Below are 21,598 nucleotides of genomic sequence, written 5' to 3' on the forward strand. Positions count from 1 at the left end.
TACATGTTAACGCGTATGACGCGGAAAAAGGTGGCTAACCGCGGACGTAATGACGTGCATAGTGCGTACGGACGCGACCAATTGATATGGCATGAAGCAAACGTGATCAACCGTACGTATTGACGCGTATAACGTGGACGGAAGCAGCCAATTAGTGCTAAGAGAAAGGATATAAGAACCCTGGTAATGAGTCCAACCCCCGTGCCCCTGATGAGTCACGAGGGAGTGACGAAATCGATCGGGCGGGAGGTTGGACATACCAGGAAGTGAACGGCCGTGGAGGCGGTGGTGTCTGCAAGCTGAGTGGAGGGGGAGCTGAAGGACCCAACACAAGCAATGCCCTGCCAGGCAACGGGGGAGAGCCCGTAAAACTATGTGTGCAATACATTCTGGAGCATGTGAGTGCAATTTTATAATTAAAGTTTTAAGTGTTATACGGAGTTACGCTATGCAGGCTATTTCTTTGAGGTACTATGTATGGATAATGTGGAGAATGATGGTGGTCTCAAGGGACAGCATTAAAGTGGCACCAGGATCCTGAAGCACTGAGGCTCCTGGATTTGTGCATGGTTGGCCAGTCTAGCAGTGGCCAATACATCTGGTGAGTCTGCATACTGTTGGGTGTCCATGGTGATGGTGGCACAAGAGACCAAGAAACTGCATATGAGGATTCCTAAGTGATTTTTATGTGGACTTTTATATGAATTAGGATGTGCGCTTAAACGATTGTGTACAATTTGAAGATACACTGTCTTGGATTTTTTACATGTGTTCCACCGCACTCTGGATTACACAGCAATAGAAGCAGTGCCGATTGTCTCCCTTTCCTCTCCTTTACTGTATTGCAACTTCTAATCAATCAGAGCACGCTATCAATACCAGAAGTGTGGATGAAGAGGTGTGTGTTTTATGCTACATCCTTCCAAATTCAGCGGAAATACTGCAGTGCAGACGCTTTTCTCCTTCTGTCACAGAAGGTTATTTTTATAAATTAGGTGATAAGTCATGTATGAGAAGTTTTGTGAATAGAGCCCAATGTCAGAATGCCGCATTACAGCAACTCGGAAATGTCAGCCAATCACTGAGCTCAGAAGCATCGGACCAATCAGAGAATGCAGAATATTTCTGTGGAAATGGGAACCCCGCGGGATGCCTCCGCACTCTCTGATTGCTCCAATACTACCGAGTATTTCCCAGTCCTGTGATTGGAGTAACAATTTCCAAAAATTACTGTGGAAAGCGGAACACCACTTGTCATCTCAGGCCAATCAGTGTACTGCGGATTACATGCGGAAATGTGCAAATTATGCATACATCCACAATTATAGCTTACATTAAATATAGCAGCATTAACCGGTCAATCGGATTCCCTACCAATCCGGAGCAATTATAGGCCCTAGCAACCAGATCCTAGCTACCTATCACAGGCTATCCCTCCCCTCTTGTATATAAGAGAGGTGAGACTGTCAGCAATTTTGTGGGTTCGGTGAGGAGGAGGATATTGAGGGAGACAGTGCGCTGCATTGTGCTGCAGGGAATCAGTTGTGTGCGGATTGAGTTGTGTGACAGAATCTGGTGAGTTATGAGATAGTGAGTGAGTGAGGAGTGAGTAGACAGACAGATTGTAGTGCACTAGTGAGTGATGAGGTGAGTGACTGGCGGTGCTGCTGTGCTTAAAAGGGAGGTGGGAAACATCTGGCGAGTGACTCTCTGCCCACAAGACCAGCCAGTTCCAGCTGCCCACAGCTAATGTGAAGGAGTGAAATAGTGAAGCTGGGTGGGCAGCTATAGACCGGGTCTGGCAAGGTGCCAAACACACTGGACAGACACCAGCAGGAGAATTCAGGCTCTCACCTGATCTCTCATTACACTGCAAGCTTGCAATTGAAAATTCAATTTCAAACTGCAAATTTCCAGCCCACTGTAATTATAACTTTGAGTCCATTACAGAGGTGCATTTTTTTTACTTTTACCAGAGTGTCCCTAGCAACCAATAGGAATGAGCGGAGCTCTGGCCACACCCTTCCCTATATAAGGCGGATGCCATCTTGGATTATCTCCTTGCTGTTACTCAGTACTGTGTGAGAGGTTGTGCTGGAGAGAGCAGTGCTGAGTATTTGCATTTTGTGATTGATTTGTGCCAATTTGAGACTCACTGAACCTGTGATTGATAGTTTAATGACTCAGTTAGACAGTTAGCTTACTCATTGTTAGCTTTGTCATTCAGTTAGAGAGTTAGCTTATTGCACTAGTGAAAGCAAGATGCTATGAATCAGGATGATGCCATTTATTGAATAACTTATAAGAAGTAAGCTTTCAGCTATGAAGCCTTCCTCAGACTGGACTCCTGTATACTGACAACATGTAGAACACACAGCTTATATGCACTGGACATTAAAAGGAGATACATTTATCACTCACCAATGCTCATCCCAGTAATAATGTCCTTTTTTTCTTCCTCTTCACTAGTCCTTATCATGTCACTCTCCACCATAGACTGCTGATCACTCCTCACATAGGTCTCTCCTTCTTCTTCTTTAATTGTCTCCATCATGCCACCCTCCTCCATATACTGTTGATCACTCCTCACATAGGTCTCTCCTTCTTCTTTAATTGTCCCCATCATGCCACCCTCCTCAATAGACTGCTGATCACTCCTCATATATGTAATTTGTTCTTTAAGGTCAGATCTCAGGTCTGAAATGGATAACAAAGTATAGCTGTAAGATATTAGTACTAATAATCAGAGCACAGAAATGAACATCATTTGCTAGGTGGTGATAATATCCCATAAGCTGTGGTATCTGCACATTCAGCACCACAGTCCTCTCTCCCAGTGTGCCTTGCTCATCATCTGGTGCTTCTCTCCTCCTCTCCATGCACACATTCCTGGGAGGTTACAGCAGTGCCGGCAGCGGTAGATGGATGAGGATGTGAAGAGAGAACAGCTGGAGATATAGGAAGATAAGAGCTGAAGGTAATTAGCTATGAATTATCATTTTAAACCAAAAATCATTCAGTGCTCAGATGAATACCTGGCCAATATGGTTCAGTATATATTATCTATAATCAATATGATTAATCAATTATGACACATTTATAGTCCTTATATAATAAGTGTACAATAATCTGGAGATTGTGAACAATGTAGTCCTTGTATGCTACACACAGTTCAATGGGTGCGCTTCTGGAAAAAGGCTTGAGTCAGTCCTTCCATGCAAACACTATATCCTCATAAACAAACAAACATATATCCTCTTATATAGATTGTAGCCACCACCAAGGACACCCTAAAGGATCCTTTAGGGTGTCCTTGGTGGTGGCTACAATCTATATAAGAGGATATATGGTCGTAGCGCTGGTCTGGCATAGAAATAGTGTATGAATTATCATTACTTATGGCTCTGGCAGCTGAGGAACTGGGCAGATGGGACTGCAGCTCCATATACTGACCCTACCTGGCCATCACCTACTAACCCCAAACCTTCCAAGAGCCATAGCAACAAATCTCCCAGCTGGGACAGTGCCAATACCAGGACAGAAGCAGGGGAGACCTCCCAACCACTCTCCAGCTGCAGCCTCCATCTCCTCTGCCTGTCCTACCAGTCATGTCCCTTGCTACCTGGCTCCACCCACCAGCCATCATCTTTGTGCAGACTCTAACCTCCAATCCAACACCAGTGGCTCCTGACTGTACACTAGCTTCTTCTCATCAGAGATGCAATGGATACGGTCATATGGTGCACCTGTCTCATCTGTTGAAAATGGACACAATGCACAGAACCTGCTCCTTCACGACCTCCCTCGCTGAGACCGCCACTGATCGACAACAACTCCATTGTACAACATTGTATTTATGACTGTTGCTATGAACAGCTGCTGGGAAAAGCTATCAGGGAAAGTGTCCTCCTTCACAGGGAAGAGATACCAGCCTGCCTTCCATAACGCCTGGGATAAACATGGAACATCTCTGACAGCACAAGAAGTGAGGGAAATCCAGAGATAAGGTAACACAGAGAGTGTGCATACGTGTGAGGCACCAGCTGGAGGTGGGAAGTGCTCCACGAGGATCTTATGGGCTCAGTATTCCCTGGCATACAAGATCGGCCAATCACAGCTCTGCACTATTCACAGATTATATTATTCTCTATGTCTCCCTCCCTAAGGGGCAATTATGTAAACTAACCCCCCACATAGACACTTTGTATCATTCTCAGGAATAAAGGCAGACTACCCTAACAATAAAACTACTACTCCCTGCAAGCTGTCTCCATAGAGATGCATGCGCCTGGATTCCTGCTCACACCCTTCATATCATTGAAAATTCACCCTTTTGCCATTGATAACATAGCAATGCAGCTCAGGTGGTGGTCTGACTGGTGGCTGGTTTGGAAGATGACTAATATCTGGAAGACTTGGGAAGCCATCACAACGGCATTAAGAGGCACCAAGGTGTGTATAAAACTGAGTTTAAAACAAAAAAGAGAAAAAGGGGAAGTGGCTTACTTTAAAAAAATGACAAATTCCTATATATAAATATAATGAATTGTTAATAAGCACAGGCAACGCGTATTGTGGGTCTCTGCCCACTTCCTCAGGCCAAATAAAGTGCTGAAGGGTTTCAAAAGCCAGGTGCATCAAGCAGTCTCCCTCCCCAAGTTAACAAGGCAGATGTGCCCCCAGTATTAGGTAGCCCCCCTCCCCAGTATAGATAGCCACTATTAGGCAGCCCACCATCCCCATTAGAGATAGCCGGATGTATCCCCAGAACTAGACAGCCCACCAACCCCAGATTAGATATCACAATGTACTCCGTGTATTTATATATACTGTATTTAGCAGTACCCCTAACCATGTTAGATAGCCATACATACCGCAGTATTAAGCATCCTCCCCTCAAATATAGGCAGATGTTCCCCTAGTATTAGGATACCACCCTCCAAGGCTAGATAGCAAGATGTACCACAAGTTTTGATAGCCAAACATACCCCAAGCATTCTCTTCTCAGGACAGGCAAGTGTGCCCCAAGACCCTTTCCCCAAGTGAGACAGGCAGCATCCTCCCCAGTATAGGCAGATGTATCCCCAGTATTAGGTAGTCTCCCAAACATGCAGAGTCATAACTCTGAAGTGTTCAGGGAGGGGTGGGCGGCACAGGCACACCCTCAGGTCTGCACTCCCAGAGACTGGTGCCCCCTGAGCCTCTGCCCTGACGACTACCCATTCGGGGTGGGGGGTGGATGATGGTGGGGAGATAGGGCTACACTTCACAGTAATATGGCAATGCTGGGGGCAGAGTACGCTATACAAGGGTAAATGCCAGCACTGGAGGGATATGGCTATAGTCAATATACAGTATATCTTCTCTTGTCTGTGTGATGTGAGTGAATTATTACTAGGAAGGGAAGATCCGACCCATAATCTATGGTACATGTAGGGGGAGCAATAGAAAACTGGCAAACAAGTCACAGCAGTTATATATAAGTCTCATCAAGAGGGATGATCAGGATAGTGACAGGTGTACTGTGTCCTCCTCTGTAACAAAGCATGCCCACCCCAAACCTCTGCTCTGCTCCATATATAACAAGATTCCCACAGTTACCTCCTCCAGCCGCGTGTCCTTTGGCCGTCCTTCAACTGCTCTTCCTGCTATTACATCACACTTCCTGTTTTTGGATTAATTGCCTCCCCTCTTTGAGTTTCACGTGGCAGAGGCGAGATCGACACCTTGTGGTGAATAAGCTAACTGCAAGCTCTTTTTGTGTAATTACCTGCAGTCAGCCTTTGAATGCTATTATTATTATTATTATTAATAATAATATATTTTTTATTACCAATCACAGCACAACTCCCTTATCTTCATCTTTATCACCATCTATCATTATTACCAGCACATGCAGGGGCGTAACTAGAAATCACTGGGCCATCCTGCGAAACTTTGGATGCCCCCCACTCCTCCCAACCCCGCCCCCCCAGGCCCACGCTGTCGTGTCATTTCGGAAGGGGTAGTGTTGATGGTAGCCCGATGTGAAGGAAGGGGGATGTTGGGCCCCCCTCCCCACTGATGTTTGTGCCTGCTGCTCCACCTTCCTGCACTGTGCTCCCTCCTGCCCCTAAAAACGGCCCTGGTGGACCCAAGAGCCAGGGGCCCCCCACAGGCTTCTCCCTCTAAGGGCCCCCCTGCGGCTGCATCCCTTGCAGGGGCTATTGTTACACCCCTGAGCACATGTATGCCTGTTGGACATTTCACAGGTTGAACATTCCCGATTTCAATGTATTTTGCTACATCCACTTAGCAGAAAACACACGCAAAATCAAACTCAGTAAAAGCCTATGGACTGCATTCCAAATCACAGTTTTTTGCCTCTTTTTTGTACCATTTTAAAATCGTACATGTTGGATCTTCCCACATAGTGCAGTTTTAATATAGTGCCTTCCTATGGACGAAACATGCATGTGTTTTGCGATATATATATATATGTGTGTATATATATATATATATATATATATATATATATATACACACACATATATATATATATATATATATATATATACACACACATATATATATATATATATATATATACACACACACATATATATATATATATATATATATACACACACATATATATATATATATATATATATACACACACATATATATATATATATATATATATATATATATACACATATATATATATATATATATATATATATATATATACACATATATATATATATATATATATATACACACACACACACATATATATATATATATATATATATATATATATATATATATATATATATATATATATATATATATATATATATATATATATATATATATATATATATACACACACACATATATATATATATATATATATATATATATAATACAAACCAGATCATGCAGCACAGTATGAGATGAGTACAAGGCAGTGTATAGTCACTAGATGGGTGCATGAAGATTAGGTAAGTTGAGTTCACTCAGATCCATAGGATGGGTGTACATTGATGGCATTGCGTGATCAGGTAGGAGACACAAGGAGGAGGACCCTGCCACATGCTTACAATCTAGAGGGAGAGGTAGGGACATGAAAGGTAGGGGACCAGAGTTCAGCATTTAGCTGCAGGTTTAAAGCACCAGTGACGGGGATAGACCAGGGTGAAAACGTGAATTTTGAGGGCCTTCTTAAGATGTTGAAGGATGGTGCGACTCTAATGGAGGGAGGTAGGGAGTTCCATAGTGTTGGAGCAGCTCTTGAGAAGTACTGGAGGCGTGCATGGGACTGGGTGATGCAGGGGGTGGTCAGGTGAAGTTCATTGGAGGAGGGGAGTGAGCGGCTAGGTGTGTACCTCTGAGTAAGATCAGAAATGTAGGTTGGGTAGGTTTTGTGGACATATTTGTAGGCCAGGCACACTATCTTGAATCTGATTCTGGACTGGATAGGAAGCCAGTGGAGGGATTTACAGAGGGGAGCCGCCGTGGTGGAGCGATTGGACGAGTGGATGTTTCTGGCTGCCGCATTCATAACAGGGCAGCATGGATGAGGAGTTTGGGGCAACAGAGGTCAGGAATGGGCGAATCTTGCAGATGTTGCGGAGGTGGAAGTTGCAGGACTTCATGAGGTTTTGGATGTGGGGGGTGGATGCATGAAAATTGCAAACCCACCCACAGACACATACAAAAACGCAAAATGCTGAGAAAATGAACATAGTAGCGGCCGCTCTAGTGAAGTATTGTCATCGTGAAACTTCAAAGCAGTGGCCGGCATTTTATGAAACATGCATTGCTATGTAAGCAATGCGCTTAACTAAGGAAGACATGCTACACTACGCTGACCAGACCTCCCGCTGTAGCCGGGACGTGTCCCGGGTTTGGGGTCCCCTGTCCCAGGCTGCTCTGTGTCCTGGGAAACGTCCCCCTTTCACCTGCGGGACGTCCCTCTGGCCACCGTCAATGGTGGACAATCAGCCTCTCTCCCCCAGCCCTGCCCACCCTCCAATCATGTGGCTCCTTGGCCGCATCAGCTCCGCCCCTAGCACCTTCCCTGCCCACTCTCCAATCGCGCGTCCGCCTGGCCGTTTCAGCTCCGCCCCCAGTGTTCCACCCCGCCTACCCTACTACTGCGTGGCTGCCTGGCCGTATCAGGCCAGCCCCTGGGATGATCTACTACCCTCCAAGATGCAGCTGCCACGAGGGAGAAGGGTGAGAGTGCCCTGTCAGTGTCTCCTCCCCACCTAATGTCTGTCACCCTCTGGCTCCTACCCCCCCTAGTGTCTGTGTCACCCTCCGGCTCCTACCCACCTAGTGTCTGTCACCCTCCCCCACCCAGTCAGTGTCACCCTCCGGCTCCTACCCACCTAGTGTCTGTCCCCCTCCCCCACCCAGTCAGTGTCACCCTCCGGCTCCTACCCACCTACTAGGCCTTTTTGGTGCGGGATGGACGTGAAGAGAGACTCCACGTCCAAACCGACCAAAAGCCAATTGTCCTCCACATGTATGTAGCCAATCTCCGCCAGGACGGCCTTTGTGTCCATTACAAAAGAGGGTAATTTTTGCACAATATCTTTAATCTTTTGTTCAACAAACTGAGCCACCTTCTCAAGAGTGCCATTTTCCCTGATAAAATAGGCCGACCTGGGGATTTTCAACATTTTTGTGAGTCTTTGGTAATATGTAGAAAGTAGGGGTAGTGTAAACATCTATCTTCAAAAATTTCATCTCCCTCTCTAAAAGAATTCCATCCAAATAACCCCATATAATTTTGTCATTGATTCTTTCTATCAATTTTTTAAACGGGTTGTTACGTATTCTTCCATATGTGGACTTGTCACTCAGTAATCGTCTAATTTCTTTTACATACATATCCTTGCTCATAACCACTACGTTCCCACCTTTGTCACTTCTTTTTATTTCAATTTCCTTGTTATTCTGCAGCTCTTCTAAAGCCTTCCTTTCTGCACTATTTAAATTATCAATTCCACTTTTCTTCCAATTAATAGATATTAAATCCTCAGCTACCAAGTCCATAAACATGGACGTATATTTGTTGCTGCTTAATGCAGGCATATAGTTAGATTTTGGGCGTAGACTGGTATGCAGAATGGGAGGTGGTTCACCATATTCTACCTCGTAGAGAAGGTCGCTCAAATTAACTTTATCAATTTAATTTCCTTGGGCATCTATGTGGTCGTCCAAGGGAGTGGCGGCGTACATTCTCTTTAGGAGGACACATCATACCCCCCAGTCTTATGGATACTCTGAGTTTATATTCTTTGGGGTGGAGTGACCACACACTGGGGGGCTCCATATTCCTCAGGGAAGTGATTGTGGCTTCCACATCTGCAGCTAAAGGAAATCCTGGGTCATATCAGATCATACAGAGGATTTTGAGCAGTGTGTGTGCTGTATACCTACACTAGGGAAACGCCCCATCCCCCTGCGGTGTCGTCCATCACAGTGTGGCCATACTGAAGGCCATACTGCTGCTTCTGATTCCTGTGATTCATCTTTTCAGTCCCGGTAGTGTGAAGGTCGGCAATGGCATCTGATGATTTGTGGCAGAATTTTATGTAGTGGATGGAGGTGAAGGGAGGTCACCCTGTTGGGATGGGGAACAAGCCTGTGTCTTCATGTCCCTTTCACATATCTGACAGGAGGTGCTGGGGGAGGGGCATATTATATAACAAGCAATCCTAATTAGGCTGTCAGCTGTCTCTGCATAAATACAGGGATTGTCTGTACTCTTCTGTTATAAAACAGGGCTTACTATTAGAGATGGCCTGAACGGTTCGCCAGCGGACAGTTCGCGGCGAAATTCAGCTGTTCGTGTCTGCGGCGGGACGTGAACACGTAGCACATTCGACCTGCACCCGATACTTTGACATTGGGCTAAAATTTGACCCCCTACATCACAGTCAGCAGAAACATGGCAGCCAATCAGGCTGCACTCCCCCACTGACCTCCCGCCCCCCCATAAAAACGCATCTGCACCGGCTGTGTTCTCAGTCTCCGCCGGCTGCTGCTGTAGTTAGAGGAAGGGAGAGATTGCTGCAGAAACAGTTAGCTAGGCCATTATTTCTTGCTGAAAGCACCCCAAAACAAAAGCCCTTTTGAAGGCTAATATTGTTCTGTTGTGGTTTTTTTTTGTGTGTGAGACACTGGATACAGGCCACAGGCAGTTGCTGGGCCTTGTAGTTCTAATCTACAGTATCCTTTTCTGTCTTTATTACAAGCCAGCATGTTGTCTATCATTAGCAGTGCATAGCTTGCAACTGTATTTGTGATTGAAGTTACTATAGGATATCTCTCTGTGTGGCTGACACACTGCATACAGGCCCCAGTCATTTGCTGGGCCTTGTGGTTCTAAAGTATCCTGTTCTATCTATTACAAGTCCAGCACACTGTCTGTCAAAAGCAGTGCATAGCTTTCAACTGTAGTATGTGATTGAACGTATTATAGGATATCTCTCTATGTTTGGTAAAGTACACAGCCCAGTGATGCACACACACAGCTGCTGTGTATTTGACACTGATTGTGTGCCTCTTTGTGATCACACACACTGTCTACCAGTATTTAATATTGTTAGTAGTACTGCATACCCTCAATATGGAAAAAATGACAGGCAGAGGCAGGCCACCCCGTAGGTCTTTTCGAGGTTGTGCTGGTGTGATTTCGTGTGGCCCTCTACCAATGCACAGTGTTCAGAGGGCATCTACCCTCACCCCCCAAAATTCTGAGGACGTAGTTGTCTGGTTAACACAGCGCAACACCTCATCTTCCTCAGCTTCTGCACGGAACCATGACATATCTTCCTCCTCCTGCTCTGATTCGGGCACCCCACAACTACTTACCACTCACCCGGCAGCCACCACTGCTACTACTAGCACCACAGCCGCTCCACTTGAGCTGTTGGAGAATTTACTGATCCACAACCTTTATTGTTACAAGATGAAGGCGCCAAGGATGTTACACCACCTGATATGTCTCAGTTAGGTGTCACTACACACAAGGACGTAAGGTGTGAGGACGATGATGAACTACCTGTTGTTGGTGCAGCTTTGGAAGTGTCTGACACAAGTGAAGCTATGGATGATGATGATGATGTGGGCATGGATGCAACGTGGGAGCCCGGAAGATGAGATGAACAGGGGGTACAGTTCAGAGGGGGAGACAGAGAGCAGGAGGAGACAAGTTGCTGTAAGCAGCAAAGGGGGCTCTTTGCAAACAGCTCGTGGCAGTGTCTGACGGCATATATCGCCACCTAGGGTCAGCCAGCCAACACGCCCTTCAACGCCTGCTGCTGCCACCACCAGAATGCTGTTATTCCAGAGCTAACCAGTGTGGATTTTTTTTGTGTCTCTGCCTCAGATTACAGCAATGCCATCTGTAATCTCTGCCAATTAAAACTGAGTTGTTGAAACTGCAACACCCACCTAAGGACAACTACCTTATGAAGGCACATGATCTCCCATCACAAACACCAATGGGATGAGCACATGGGGAAAAGCAGCACACACATGCAAAACCACCATTCCGCCTCCTCTTCCTCCTCCAGGTGCAGCATCTTCAGCTGCTTTATCCACTGCTTCCCTTGCACCTTCATAGCCACCCTCCTCCACTCCGCCTCTCACCATAAGCAGTTTCTGCTTCTCTGCCCACAGCCAGGTGTCTGTTAAAGAAATATTTGAGTGGAAGAAGCCAATGTCTGCCAGTAACCCCCTTGCCTGGTGTCTGACAGCTGGCTTGGCGAACCTTTTAGCCTGCCAGCTGTTACCATATCAGCTGGTGGACTCTGAGGCCTTCCGAAAATTTGTGGCGACTGGGATACCGCAGTGGAAGATACCAGGCCACAATTATTTTTACAAAAAGGTGATACCCATACTGTACAGTGATGTTGAAAGTCAAGTGGTGTCATCTCTGGCACACAGCGTTGGGTCAAGGGTCCATCTGACCACGGATGCCTGTAATGCAAAGCACGGTCAGGGCACGTATATTACTTACACGGCACATTGGGTAAACCTGCTGACCACTGGCAAGCATGGAGTACGTGGCTGTGCAGCAGACTTGGTGACACCGCACACGGCTTGCAGGCAGGCCTGCTGCCACCTACTCTTCTTTTCCTCCGACTCCTCCTCCTACATCCTCTTCACTGTCGCCCTCCTCCTCAGTTGAATCCTACTCTATTGCTGTGCTCGCCTCTCAAACTGCACACCCCCAGCTCCCCAGGGCCTACTCCACATGCCAAGTACGACGATGTCACGCCATTTTGGACATGTCTTGCTTCAAAGCTGAGAGTCACACCTGGCCGCTTTGAACTAACAGGTGGATCAGTGGCTGACCCCGCACCAACTGGAGATCGGCAAAGTGGTGTGTAACAATGGAAACAATAGCTTGTCGGCTTTGAGTTTGGGCAGGTTAACACAAATGCCCTGCATGGCACATGTGCTGAATCTTATAATCCAACGATTTGTGTTTAAGTTCCCAAGCTTACAGGAGGTCCTGAAGCAGTCCAGGAAGGTGTGTGGGCATTTCAGGTGTTCCTACATGGCCATCGCACGCTTGTCTGATATTCAGCGGAAGAAAAACTTGCCAGTGAAACGCTTGATTTGCAATAGCCCAACTCGCTGGAATTCAACGCTCCTCATGTTTGACCGCCTACTACAACAGGAGAAAGCAGTCGATAAGTATCTGTACAGCTACGGCCATCACTAAACAAACATTGCTGCCAAGAGGACTGACATTTTATGTCCTGAGAGTGTCAACTAATGACAACCCTTTGGGGCTGTTTGCAGCAGTGCGTTAAACTGTGAGTTTGGTCTGTCAGTGTGCAGTACACTACTTACACTACCTGATCCATGTATACACACACAAGATGTTTTAAAGCACTTTATGCCTCCAGTTTAGGAATGTAATGTGATTCCTGCCCTTCAGGGCTTATAACCCTGCTCTGCGTCAAATACACAATTTTCCGAGGGACTTTGGCATGTATCCCACTCCGGCATGGCCCCCTCCAGGTGTTAGACCCTTTAAAACAAATTTTCCATCACTTTTGCGTTTAAAAATAGTCCCTGTATGTTTTAAAATTCGCCTGCCCATTGAAGTCTGTGGCGGTTCGCGCAAACTCATATTTTTTGCGGAAGTTCGCAAAATCTGGTGTTTGGCCATCTCTACTTACTATATACTACAGTAACTAACCAACAGCTCATCAGCGTGATACCATACTACACTACACATACTACACAATGCTACACTAGCTGGCAGCATGCCTATGTACTATGCCCGGAGCTTGCAGCTCCACACCATCCTCCTGTCATGCCCTCACTGGCATTAGTTGTGTATGATGCAGTGGAGGGCGGCTGGGAAATGTACCGGGTGAGACGGAGGAGGAATGGAGCGGCCGGGGAGGACGGTGATGGAGCCCAAGGCCTGCATGGGGCTGGAGGAAGTCTCAGGTAAGTATAAAAGGTAGTACATGTATATGTACATGCACTGCTCAGCCACCATACCTTCCGAGGGGAGCCAGGTCCCAGCAGCCAACACTCATATCCAACATTCCTTCACAGAAGACCACCAAGGATGCACTTAAAACGTCTTTAGTGATAAAAGCAGAACATCAAGGAATAGATAACATGTGCCAGACAGAAATGAGCTCTTAGTCATAGCCTTAATTACAATCAACAGATAGGTGCTTAAAGTCACTCTCATCTTTGACTAATCACTTAGTGTAATTTGATCTCTCAGCTGTGTCAGCTGGCTGCCTCTGCAGAACAACTAATTTGTAAACACAAGATGTGTAACAAACTTACCTGATGACATCGGGTCCTGCGATGTCCGTCATGGCGTCTCCAGCAGGACTCGCTCGTCCGTGCGGGCTGCTACGCCATCCGCAGCTGTGGGCATCCCCAGCGTCCCTCCGGCAGATAGTCAGGCCGCGCGCGTGTGCTGATCAGACAGAAGCACGCACACGAGCCAGAGTGGCCTTTACAGGCCAAGGAGGCGGATCTAGGTGACGTCGGCAGCTGACGTCATCTGAGGGAGTGAAGGCAGGAAATTTCATCCAGGAATACAAGGCCAGGAGCTTCAGTTGCTCACTGGCCTTGATACTAATCAGTTCGCTGGTTCTTGGCCTAGCTAGCTACCTTTGAGCTACATTATATATGGTGGTACTCACCATATATATGTACTCTAGTTAGTCAGTCGTTGTTGGTTTGAGTATTGATAGCTGTAATTGTAATTCATTGGTAATATCCTCCTGATATTAGTAAATTAAACATCTATTGTATGATTTATCTGTGTACCGACTTCTAGCCTGTTTTCTAACCTTGCCTCTGTTTTACCCTTCTGTACCGCAGTCATCTGATTAACGTTACCGACCCGGCCTGACCCCTGACCTTGCTACTGTCTGATCCAAACACGACTGACATCTGATACCCGTTATTGACCCTGCAGTTTTTGACTACGATTAAGCCTGACGATTCTGTACCTCGAAAGATTACTTGTGCACAAGTAGTGACTGGTCTAAACCATAATACTGTTGTTGTATATTACCAGTGTCTGTTATCTCGTCACGCACCAGCGTGATATTATCAAGGCCCATAAAATATGGAGGACCTGCAAAATCAAATATTAACACTCGCAGCGGCAGTTAATAATCTTACAGAGCAAGTAGCTGCACAACAAACTCAGCTAACACAGATTACTAACACCCTGGCTCAAATGAATGTTAATAATCAGCCAGGTCCTCCAACTGCTCCTATTGTACCTGTCAGCGAACCTAAGATGCCTTTACCTGAGAAGTTTTCTGGATTACGTTCCGATTTTAGTAATTTCAGAAACCGATGCATGTCATATTTTGAAGTCAGGCCAAGATCTTCAGGTACTGAGGCACAAAGGATTAATCTCATTAAAACTTTGCTGCAAGGTGATTCACAAACCTGGGCTTATGGTTTTGATTCCGATCATGTGGCTCTCACCTCTGTGAAAAGGTTCTTTAATGAAATGGGTACTATTTATGCAGATCCAGACATTTCCGCCACTGCAGCTCACACCTTTACAGATCAAAAATCCTATTTCGATCACTCCTGAGGTTACATTGCAGGTGGGGGCTATGCACATAGAAAAAAATCCAGTTTTATGTACTTAAGATGCCCTCTACTCTGATAGTTTTGGGTTTGCCCTGGTTACAGGTCCATAATCCTCACATTGACTGGACCACAGGACAATTGATTGGCTGGTCACCTCAATGTCAAGGAATCTGTTTGAGGAGTGTACCACTGCTAACCGTGGGAGTTCAACAGGCCCAAATTCCACTCCCATATCGTGAATTTTGTGATGTATTTTCATCCCAGTCAGCGGACAAATTACCTCCGCACAAACCATATGACTGCCCAATTGACTTACTGCCCAGGTACCATGCCCCCACGAGGTCACCTTTATAACCTGACTGGCCCTGAAAAAAATTCTATGAAAGAGTACATAAAGGAGAATCTGGAAAAAGGGTTTATTCGACCTTCCACTTCTGCAGCCGGAGCCGGATTCTTCTTTGTGGAGAAAAAAGATGGGGGTCTACGTCCCTGTATCGATTATAGGGGACTTAACAAAATCACCATAAAAAAATCAATATCCCCTACCCCTTATTGATGATCTTTTTTCTCAGGTGTCAGGTGCTAGAATTTTTTCTAAACTGGATTTGAGGGGTGCTTACAATCTGATCAGGATACGTCAAGGTGATGAGTGGAAGACAGCATTTAACACTCAAGACGGGCATTATGAATATCTTGTGATGCCTTTGTGAGGCATCGCAGGAAAGCAGCCGCCTCTACTCAGCGTGAGGCGGCTGCTTCCCTCAAGGGCATGGCGGAGCGCGGAGAAACCGCCGCGTCTGACGCGGCAGTTAGCGCGCATGGCCCTGAGACACCGCAGAGCGGTGCTGGTGTGGCTGGGACTCATAGTCCCTCTAGATTCAGAGTGACGCGCGTGTGCGCGGAGAGGCAGAGCCTATATGGCAGCCAGAAAAAGGTCAGCTGACGATTAGGCCTCTTCTCATTGGTCCAGCACTTAGGGAGGTGCTGGAGAGATGCCTGTGTATATATACTGCCGGCTGTTCAGTTGCTGGTTGTCTGGCGTTGCGATCACAACGTGGTAGCACTCAGACCTTAGTCAGATCCTAAAGTGTGCCGGGACCAGCTGGAGCTGTAATCCTACACTTAGCTAGATTCTGTTGATAGCTTAAAGTACTAGTTTGATTGTGATTATCTGTTATGACCCTTTGCCTGCCTGACTATCCTTCTGAACTCTGATCTTGTACCTTGCCGTTCTGATACTCTGTTGCCGAACCCCGGCTCGCCCTAAGACTCTGCATCTGCCTCCTGATTCTGTACCTCGATATTTCTGGTACCCTGTTGCCGAACCCTGCCTGTTTACTAGACTCCGCATCTGCCTTCTGAATCTGTACTTTATCTGTCTGTGTGTTTACGACCTGGCTTGTCCAACCTCAAAAACCAACCTTACTGTTAGAGGCGGTTCCCAGTCCTGTTAGTGACACCTCCTCTTGAGTGTCACTATCAGATAGTCCTTCCTACTCTCAGCCTGACTCCTCCCTCCTAGGAGAGTTCAGGCCTTCGGAAGGAATCCGTGCAGTACTCCTTACTGCTTTGAGGCTTAGTCCTCTAAGTGTTACAGTTACACCAAACACTACACTCTACTCAGGTGTCCAGAGGTTAGTGTAATGATCTGTGTCTGTGTCATCCTGCTGGTGGCAGCACTAAAGAACTTGAGGTGGACTTCAGCTGTCGACCAGCAGATGGCTCTCGTATTGCTGGGAGCAGTGAAATTCCTCGGCTCACCAGCAGATGGAACTGTGAAAGACTCTGGTCAGTCACCTGAGCAATGTGCTGCATATTTAAGGCCGGACTTCCTAGCAGCACATTGCTAGGTCATTTTGCTTGATCCCTTGCAGGGTTGTGACTCTGGCCAACCTTCCTGTACTCCTGAAACTCTGTTCCTGTATCCTGAGCTCCTGGTATTTTGACTCCTGCTTGTTCGACCAATCTCTTGCCTCCTGATTCTGTACTTCTGATCCATTCTGATTTCCCGGTATTTGATCCTTGCTAGTCTGACGATTCTTCTGTGTGCTGATTGTGTTGAGACGTGTTTGTATATATTGTGTTACTGTATATATTGTGTGACCTGTGCCCTTGCATATTCACTGTATATATTAGTTAGTTAGTTAGTCAGGGTGATATTGGGTCACAGTGGTCACCTGGTACGATTGCATGCATTGGTTGTATGTGTATGTGCATTCTTGTAAATAAACACATTTATTATTCTATTCTGTTGTGCAGACGTCAGTATTTCTATTGTGATCTTCCAGTTTGTTTAACCAAAACGATTGCCATGCAGAGATCGTGGATTTGCCAGTCTGGTTCCAGTCACGACCACGATCTGCATGGCCAATCGTTACAGTTAGCTAGTATATCGGATTATCGGTGATACTGCACATCATCTATAATCTGGTATATATTTGTATTCCCAGTGATACTGCAGATCACCGGTAATCCGATCCTCTCTGTGTTACACCGATCTTTACAGAACGCCAGACCTAAAAACAAAATGGATGCACGCTCTGGTCCTCTGGGTGAACTTGCCACTTCGGTGGACAATGTCAATCGAGTGCTGGGTGAACACAAAGCATTGATTGAGCTTTGTCAGGGTCTGTACAAACCCTCTAGACGTCAGTGGATGAGGTGCGATCCCCTCCTAGCGTTGACATACGTATGCCCGTACCCGAGAGGTTCTCAGGCCACAGATCTGACTTCCACAATTTTAGTAGTAGAGTGTTATCTTATTTTGAATTGAGACCCCGATCCTCTGGTTCTGAGGCCCAGAGAATCACGTTTATTAAAACTTTATTGTCCGGCGACTCCCAGACCTGGGCATATAGCCTACCTCCCAGAGACACAGCTCTTACCTCTGTAGAGGAATTCTTTAAAGCCATGGCAGTAATTTATGATGACCCGGACCTTGCCGCGACCTCCGAGCGGAAGCTCAAGCTTTTGCGGCAAGGCAAAGGTCCGGTCGAAGATTATGCGGCTGAATTCAGAAGGTGGTCAGTTACGGCCAGGTGGGACACCTATGCCCTCTTGGACTGTTTTTTGTCTGGGTTGTCGGATGAGGTCTCCGACTTAATGTTGAGTCAGCCCGAGCCCAAAACGGTCGATGAGGCCATCTCGTCGGCCATTCGTATCGACCGCAGGCTACGCCATCAGAGACAGACCAGGGGTAGTCATCGTGTCAGGGTGACATCTTACGCGGCACCTCCCGCTGCACCTCTGGTAACGCCATCTCCCTCTGTCTCATCTTCTCCAGTCTTGCCTCCTCCCGAGCCGATGCAGATCGGTCGGTCAAAATTGACCCAGGTGGAGTGAAGACGGAGAATGACTGAGCAACTATGTCTGTATTGCGCTGAAGGAGGGCATAGGGTATGAAACTGTCCTAATAAGCCGGGAAACGCTACCGCCTAGGAATTGTAGGGGGTAACACCCTAGGCGCCCAGCTCATACCCCTAAAAGAAAAACGTTTGCTCCTTCCCTGTACGATTACGTGGGGGGACAAATCTGAAGCCACGGAGGCCTTTGTTGATTCAGGCTCTGCGGCTAATTTTATGAGTTCCGAGTTTGCAGAGAAGTTGGGCATTCCACTCACCCCAGTAAAACCACCTATCCAGGTTACTGCCGTGGACGACTCCCCGCTACAAAGGGACCGTCCGCTGTCTCAGACACCAGAGGTGGAAGTCACTATTGGGGTACTGCATAAGGAAAGTTTAAGTTTTTTTGTATTACATATGACTACCTCCACAATTGTCTTAGGTATGCCCTGGCTGCAGCTCCATTCGCCACAGATTAGTTGGGCTGCAGGACAATTAACCAGTTGGTCAGACTTCTGTTCCCAGCAGTGTCTAGGGAAAGTGACATTAGGTCAGACCAAGATCCATGTGGAGGGTGTTCCCGAGCAATACTCTGAATTCTCGGATGTATTCTGTCCCAAGGCTGCTGATAAGTTACCTCCTCATCGCCCTTTCGATTGCCCCATCGATCTCCGTGCCGGTTGTATGCCCCCTAGGGGGTCACCTGTATAATTTGCCTGGACCAGAGAAAGTGGCTATGCAGGAGTACATCCGTGACAATCTAGCCAAAGGGTTCATTCGCCCCTCCCGGTTGCCTGCGGGGGCCGGTTTCTTTTTTGTTAAGAAAAAAGACAGAGGTCTTCGACCTTGCATCGATTACCGTGGCCTGAATAAAATCACGGTGAAGAATCGTTATCCGTTACCATTGATAGACGATTTATTCACGCAGGTCACAAACGCTAAGATCTTCTCAAAGTTAGATCTGAGGGGTGCATACAACCTGATCCGCATTAGAAAGGGCGATGAATGGAAGACGGCCTTCAACACACCCGACGGGCATTACAAGTACTTAGTGATGCCCTTCGGGTTGTGCAATGCGCCAGCCGTCTTCCAAGAATTAATCAACGAGGTATTCAGGGAGGTGTTGGGTAGATTTGTGCTGGTATACCTCGACGATATACTAATCTATTCCAACAACCTCTCCGAGCACAGGATCCACGTTAAATTTGTGTTGGACAAATTGAGGCAAAATATGCTTTATGCCAAGGTGGAGAAGTGTATTTTTGAGGTGACCACTGTCACGTTTTTAGGGTATGTGATTTCCACCTCAGGCCTGTCAATGGATCCTGCCAAGGTCACAGCTGTCTTGGAATGGAAACAGCCAGTGGGGTTGAAGCCCCTGCAGAGATTTTTGGGTTTTGCGAACTACTATAGGAGGTTCATAAAGGGGTACTCCACGATAATTGCCCCCCTTACCAGTCTCACAAAAAAGGGGGTAGATACCAACCACTGGTCCTCTGAGGCCGTGGCAGCCTTTTCTCACTTGAAAAAATTGTTTTGCTCAGCGCCTATTTTGAGACATGTAGACACGTCCTTTCCCTTTATTGTGGAGGTTGATGCCTCGGAGGTTGGGGTGGGGGCGGTGCTGTCTCAACGGTCAGGGTTGCAGGGCAGATTACATCCATGCGCTTATTTTTCCCGTAGGTTTTCACCGGCGGAAAAAAACTACGATATAGGCAACCGGGAACTTCTGGCCATTAAATTGGCATTTGAAGAATGGCGCCATTGGTTAGAAGGGGCAGAACATACGATCACGGTTTACACTGATCACAAGAATTTGGAATACATCGAGGGGGCTAAGAGACTAAGTCCCCGTCAGGCCCATTGGTCTTTATTTTTTACGAGGTTCAGATTTATAATCACGTACACTCCAGGCAGCAAAAACATCAAGGCAGATGCCCTGTCCAGATGTTTCGAACAAGAAACAGCACAGACCCCCGCTCCTGAGTCCATCATCCCGCAGAGGTTAGTGTTAGCAGCCACAGAGACCTGGGAGGATTGGACAGAGGTTCTGGGTCCCTTTCAGCAGGATGTCCCTGAGGGAAAACCTGAGGGGGTTATGTTTATCCCACTGCCATTTCGTCTACAGGTTCTACAAATGTTTCACGCCCATAAGAATGCTGGTCACCCTGGAGCTGCTAGAACGCAGGATCTGATTGCCAGGTGTGCTTGGTGGCCTTCTATGGCAACAGACTGCAAGGAATATGTCAGGGAATGTGCGGCATGTGCTAAAAGTAAACCCTCCCGGCTGGCACCTGTGGGAAGGTTACAGCCTTTGCCCACCTCGAGTGAGCCATGGACCCACCTGTCCATGGATTTTGTGGGGGAATTGCCCAGGTCTGAAGGCATGTCGGTCATTTGGGTGATAGTCGACCGCTTTAGCAAAATGGCCCATTTTGTGCCCCTGAAAGGACTCCCCTCAGCTCAGGAACTGGCCGAATTGTTCATCATTCACGTTTTCCGGCTGCATGGCATTCCGGAAAACATCGTGTCAGATAGGGGAGTCCAATTTGTGTCTGGATTTTGGAGGGCATTTTGTCATCAAATGGGCATGGAGCTGTCATTCTCGTCAGGCTACCACCCACAGACCAATGGGCAAACGGAGAGGGTCAATCAATCACTGGAACAATTTTTGAGATGCTATGTGGCTGAAGCGCAGAACGATTGGGTCAAGTTTTTACCATTCGCTGAATTTGCGCACAATAATTTGAGAAGTTCCTCCTCGGGATTCTCTCCGTTTCAGGTAGTGACCGGGAGGTTGCCTAAGTTTTCCCCATTGCCAGTGGCCTCCACTCTGTTCCCAGCACTGGAGGCTTGGCAGAGGTCACTCAGAGACAATTGGAGGATTGTTAAGAGTAATTTGGAGAAGGCGTTTCTAAGTCAAAAGGGTCAAGCTGACAAGAAACATTCTCTGGAATGGAAGCTTCAACCAGGGGACTTAGTCTGGGTTTCCACACGTCATTTGACCCTGAAACAGCCATCAGCCAAATTGGGTCCCAGGTTTGTGGGTCCGTTTTCTGTGACCAAGAAAATCAACAATGTCACTTATGCTGTAGATCTTCCGGCCAGCATGCGGGGCGTAAGATCTTTTCACGTGTCCCTCCTTAAAC

At 46.8% G+C, this 21,598-nt stretch overlaps 1 pseudogene; it reads right to left on the reverse strand.

Annotated features, from left to right (window-relative positions):
• Positions 1–21,598, reverse strand: part of LOC137524107 (zinc finger protein 850-like) — a 197,625-nt pseudogene that overhangs the window by 121,755 nt on the left and 54,272 nt on the right.

Source organism: Hyperolius riggenbachi, chromosome 7 (genome assembly GCF_040937935.1).
Source record: "Hyperolius riggenbachi isolate aHypRig1 chromosome 7, aHypRig1.pri, whole genome shotgun sequence".
NCBI lineage: Eukaryota > Metazoa > Chordata > Amphibia > Anura > Hyperoliidae > Hyperolius > Hyperolius riggenbachi.